The following is a 6,335-nucleotide window of genomic DNA, read 5'->3' as shown; positions in this document are numbered from 1 at the left end:
TCCTGTTTCCAAGGACTGTGTGGTTGAGAAGGTGGTCCAGGGAAGTGGGGAGGGCCTGTGGCGTCAGAGGCCTCTGGGGATTCTGTAGGTTGGGGGTACAACAGGATGGGGCAGGTGGTTGGAGGCATGCAAGGGTTGAGCTTTGGGGGGCAGTCTACAAGGACCAGCCAGGTTCTGTCCCTTCTGCCCATTGCCGTCTGGGTCAGCTCGTCCCTAAAACTTTGCTCTCTGTTTCCTGCTTGTCACTAACGAAAAGATGATCTTGCCTGGCACACAACAGTGAATGCCTGTGTGCCAGCTCTTAGGAGAACGAGGCAAGAGAATTGTGTTTGAGAATAACCTAAATTACGTAGTGAGATCCCGATTCGAAAGAAGACACAAGTATTTTTATGAGGTAAAATTATAGTTAACGGTTTATACACAGATCCTGATAAGCTGTTGACTTTCATTCCTCCCTTAAGTCCTCAGGATGATCAGAGCTTCAAGTACTTGGGGACAGAGACCTCTTAGAATTATACCCTACACCTAGATCCAGGGTGCTTGGGTGATGGCAGGAGGGTTTCTGACATTGAGGGCCTAGGCAGGGATATGGGAACAGCCGGACAGTGGTGGCGCATGCCTTTAATACCAACGCTCGGGAGGCAGAGGCAGGCAAATCTCTATGAGTTCGAGGCCAGCCTGGTCTACAAAGCAAGTTCCAGGACCGCCAGGGCTACACAGAGTAACCCTGTCTCAGAAAACAAACAAACAAATGACAAATAAATAGCTAAAATATGGGCACAAACACTCAGGCAGGCCTTGATGTCATATGGTCCAAACAATAACTCTACAAGTTCCCGGAGGGAGGAGCGTGTGTATGGTGCAGGTGGTGAGCTCTTTCTTACACTGTGGGGGCAGAACAACCATGACCAAGGATGGAACAAGACAGAAGCCCTCAAAACTGTGGAGCGCGTGTGTGCACACGTGTGTGTGTATGTGTGTGTATGCATGTGTGTGTATGTGTGTGGTGCTCACTCTGCACACGTGCATGCCACCAACACGCGTGTGGAGGTCAGAGGACAATTTACATGAGTTGGTTCTTTCTCGACTTCTACCATTTGGGTTCTGGGGGTTGAACCAGCTTTGGCAGCACGCACCTTTACCTGTTGGGACATTTTGCTAGTCACGAGGCCCGGTGTCTCCGTTTCCTACTGCTGTAGATGTTTGCCCAAATAAAAACGTGGGGATTCCTTAACACTGCTAAGGGTCTTCACCTCCCTTTGCCAGACTACAGACTCCCGACTCACGCATGTCTTTGTCCCCAGTTTTCCATATATTTTGTCCGCTGCTCGGAGCATTCCAAGATCTCAGATGAGGAAATGTACAATGGTAGGCACTGATTAGGCCGGCATGTCACAGAGAACATGACGTCCCCTCAAAACCCAGGCCGGAACAGAATGGTGCTTCCATGGCTGAGGGAGAGCAGCTCATAGTTTACACTTTGCTGCCCCCCTATGGCCATGAATGGCTTTTTCTTAGGTTCTGACTTCTACAGTTAATACATATTTAATGTGTTCATGTGTGTGGTTGTGTGCCATGAATGCAGGCGCCTGAAGAGACCAGAGGAGTATGATCCTTGGAGCTGTGATTACAGGGGGCTGTGAGCACCTAGTGGGTGCTGAGAACCGGACTTGGGTCCTCTGGAAGAGCAGATGTACTCTTAACTGCTGAGCTACCTCTCCGGCCTGAACTTCCACTGTTTTATAACGTTTTGCTTTTTCCTGGGAATTCTATATAATGGCTAGAATTTGTTTGATTTTTTGGTTCATTTTGGCAGACACATGGCATTTTGATGAAATTGGAATTATTAACACAGTGTGTGTAGGAGTTAAGCCAAGATTTCCTTAGTTCTTTCAGGGCTACAAATTAACTTCTCAATCTGGACGGTCTTAGGAAAGAGATCGTTCAGGTGTACAGAGACTACGAAATGCCGATTCAAGGTAGTTTGATGAGAGTCGGGTGCTCGCAATTGGTCCAGGGATCCAAACCGCTTTGGAGAAGAAAGGAAAACCTGAAGTTAAACATCTGGGGTGCAGTCCTAAGGGTGAGAAGTGCGAGGGGCTGGGGGCTATGCCACAGGGCAGCTGTCCTCAAAGCTTGCTGCCTCTTCCCAAGTCAGAACTCTCGCGTGTACCAGCAGCTAGGAGATGCTGCCCACTCCAGGGGAGGGGCTTCACAGGCCAGTTAGACCTTCTAGGAAACACTCTGAGAGACCCGCCCAGAGCTTGTTTCTTTGCTAAGACCAGATCCGATCAAGGTGACAGCTGAGACTAATATCACAGCCACAAGCTCGGGCACTGACTTCAACTTCAAGTAAAGCAAGGATGTGTGAATTTAAAAAAAAAAAAATTACAACCAGTTCTCATTTAAGGGGGAGTTCTCCCTTTTTGTTAATCCCCACCCCCACCCCACCATCCTCAGGGCGGCCTCACTGAAACCGCGATGCCATGCTCAGAGCTGCAGGGCTGACTTGAATCTCATGCCTGCAGCCCACTAACCAGTGAATTGCTCAGTTTCATAGACCCTCACTTTGTATTATAAAACGTGACTACAGACAGTATTGGCTTCAAAGAGCTTTTGTGACAACGGAAAAAGTATGAAAAGTGTGTATCAGAGGGCAATCTTTTCTGTCCCAACACTTATCCTTCCCAAAGGGGGGCAGCTGGTGCCAAGTGCCTCTCAGGCTCACGTGATGTGGCAGCTGATAAATTATTGTGTTTTCCCCACAAGGGTCTCTTTAACTCTCTGCCCTGGTCTTGATCCAGGGTTGAGTTTTCTATCCAATGGTCGTTTTCCTCTGTTATTCACGGAATCTCTTATTCATGTATTAACCATTCAGAGTTCTATTATGTGCATGCTTTCTATTATAAGTGGCCTCAAATAATTTTAGAATTAAGGTTTGTAAATCATGAACAATAATAATAATAAAAATGTAACAAACCAGTGTGCCAGCGTGCTCACCTCTTACAAACCAGTTAGACCTGCAACCGCTCTGGGATCTCGTCTGGGATTTTAAAACTCTTCTCTGTCTTGAAAAAAACAAAACAAACAAACAAAACCCAAAACAAAACAAAGCGAAAAATCTCTTCTCTGGAAGGAAGATGATACTAAGTTTTCCAAAGTGACCTGCTCAGACTGGCTGGCTTCTTTTGCAAATGGAACTTACTCTCCAACGTATCAATAGTGCCTCAGTTATAAATGAGAGAAAACGCAGACGTGAGCAAAACAGCCCTGGCAGCCCTCTGCGCAGTGGCAGTATATAATGCTTTCTCAGAAGGTCAGCAGTAATTGGAGAAGTCATCTCGTGACTGTGGGGAGACAAGGCAAAAACAAGGGAACTGGTAAAGTGGACCAAACACCAGACAGGCAAGATACTCGGCACCACAAAAGTAGCCGAACGTCGCCCTCTGCTGGCTGACCTGAGTGACTGCTGTCAGTCTAGCTCTTCTTTGTTCCGTCTAGTTCCTAGAAAACAATGGTGAAGGCAACCATTACGAAATTTCTCCCGCTTCCGAAGAGCAACCAGTTGCTCATGGATCTTAATTTCCTTGTGTACCCCAGATCACAACCCAAACCTGTTAGGATCATGTATTCAAGCCTTGGATTTCCTCTGGGTTCTTCCTGCGCTGTTCACACGGGCAACCTTCCTGGGTGCTCGCGGCTGCGGTGGGAGGAGTCAGCATTCTCCAGGATCTCTGTCAGGTCCTCTGCTCAGGACAGACTAACACGACTTGCCTCCTGTATGTCCTGCCCTGCTCTGGGCCAACATTGCCTGGATTATTCTAACTGTCTCTGTTAAAGGAAACACTTTAGCTACTCTATTTAGCAATGCTCGGCTGAGTCATAAATGAAAACCAGAACAGTTTTAGAACTCCAACCCAAAGCCATGGCCATACAGCTGGTTAGCTTTTGTCAGTTAGATACAAACTGGAGTCACCTGGAAGACAGAACCTCCACTGAGGAGCTGCCTCAGGCAGGTTGGCTTGTTAGCAAGGCTGTGGGGGCGATTTCTTGATTAATGGCCAATGTGGCTGGTGCCACCTCTAAGCAAGTGGTTCTTGGTTGTACAGGGAAAATAAACTGAGCAGGCCATGGGGAGCAAGCCAGTAAACATCATTCCCCACGGTCTCTGCTTCAGTTCCTGCCTCCACATTCCTGCCTTGATTTCTGTCCTGGTTTCCCCTGATGATGGAGTATATAATACAACCCCTGTTAGTTCCCACTGCTGTGACCAGCCTGCCTAGGCCACTGAGGTGGTTACCTCACCACCTGCCGCTAGGTGCTTTTCCACTCTCAGTTAAGCAACATGCCACTTTAAAATGTCGTCAGTCACAGCTCTTGTCTCTCTTGCCTGGTCTGTCTGTCTGTCTGTATGTATGTATGTCAGTCTGTCTGCCTTTCTCGTGTTCCCACTCCAAGCAAACCTTTTTCTCTTTTACTCTCTCCCTTCACAATAGACCCCCTGCACTGCCTCTGTTCCCTTAGGAGCATACCTTGGCAGGCTCCCCCCTGTAAGGTGTTGGGTTCAGGGGGGTTGCGCAAAGATGAGAACACCACCAAGTCTAATAAACCAGAAGCAAACTTTATTCCAGAAACCAGATTCCAGGAATATCAGGAACAAACTTAAAAATAAAAAACCACCTCTGGGCACAGAAGCTTATCAGCTAGCTGAGACCACAGCCAGAGATGGTGTTTGTTAGGCTGTGGCAAAAGGCCGGTTTCTGAACCCATCTTTTTATAGTAGGGGCACCAAGCATTAGGTCTGAACAAAGGAATTTTTACGGTCTTGGACCTACCTGCGGGCCAGTCAACAGAGACCGTAAGTGGGGGAGTAGGTTCTAACGTCAATGGGTGGCTAGGCAGCTATCATGAAATATGTTCCAGAGGAGATTAGAGCAAAGGTCACTAATTGCAAGAAAACAGGTGTCTTTAGCAATTAGTCAGAAAAGGGACTTCTAGTAATACCAGAAGGTCAATAAATTAGAATTAATTGGTTCTTAGGCTGGGAGCTTAGAAGAGAGCAGAAACCTTTTCACACTGTCTCAAGGTAAAACTCAGATACAGACTGCCATACTTTACAACCTCCATTATCAGAGCTCATTAGTTAGACGGTGTTTGTACCTTGTCCTCTGTCTCCTGGTACCTCCAGGCAGTGTATACTGGTACCCCATGCCTCCCCTTAGATGGTGCCAGTTTCCCATAATGGAGACAGTGCCTAACCCAGAGGTCAAGTATCTCTGTCTCCTAAAGGTTTACTCAGTTCATATCTGTCATTTATCAAGGATGGCCAGGACACTACGCGCAATTTGCAGAGAGAAGCTCCGGCCTTGTAAATAGACCAGCCAGCTGTAAAATGAAATGGCCTAAGCTGATGGAGGCTTTGTAAGTGTCTGAGAAAATAGCTCACTGTGGATGACTGTTCCTGGATCTGCCGAGAAAGCTGCTGATAGTCTGTTCTCATTCTCGTTTATATTTCTTTATTTCTACATTCTTATTTCTTAAATCTACATTTTTATTTTCTTATTCTCGGACTCTTCATAAGGTCCCACTGTGCTGCATTTTTTTTTTTTTTATCCTTTCGACCCATAAGGCAAAGAAACCCTTTCTCTCCAGGCTGATTTGTGCTGTTCCCACAGCAACAGAGGAAGCTAGGGTTGTCACCCATGCACGGAAAATGGAAGCGAGGCATAGAGACAGCATGCTTCTTTACGGTTCGGTCTGCAAGACAGCCACCTGAAACTGAAGTCTGGCTGCAGGCATTGGCTGAGACCCAGCTAGTGGTTACAAAAGTCCGGGCATAAGCTTTCTGTAGCTATGAATGAAGTTTGGTTGTGGTTTATTACTCGAGAACAGAGGCACCTGAAGTCCAAACAGAGTTTAACATCTCCAGGTCGCCAATTGGGGTGGCCATCTTGCTCTGGACGGAATCCAAAGTCCTTACAAGGCCTGGCGTGACTTGAAACTCAACGTCCCTTGTCCTCCTATTCCTTTCTGCACTGGCCTCTAAGCTGTTCCTTGGTTATACCAGAAATTGTTCCTGCCTACAGTTCCTTCTGAGGCATTCGTGTAGTGTGTGCTTCTGTCTCTTCCCCAAGTCTTTGTTCAAATGTCACCTTCTGAACAAAGGTCCATTCTTTTCCAACTGCTCTGTGGAGATCCCCCATCCTGCTATTTAGTGTGTGTGTGTTCGCGTGTGCGTGCACGAGCATGCGCGTGCGAGCATGTGTGTGCGCAAGCATGTCTGTGTGTGTGTGTGTGTGTGTGTGTGTGTGTGTGTGTAATTCTTTAGACAACAT

This window comes from Myodes glareolus, chromosome 5 (genome assembly GCF_982192425.1).
Source record: "Myodes glareolus chromosome 5, mMyoGla1.1, whole genome shotgun sequence".
NCBI classification, from domain to species: Eukaryota; Metazoa; Chordata; class Mammalia; order Rodentia; family Cricetidae; genus Myodes; species Myodes glareolus.
The sequence above is the reverse complement of the archived record's forward strand: the minus strand, read 5'-3'. Positions refer to the sequence as shown.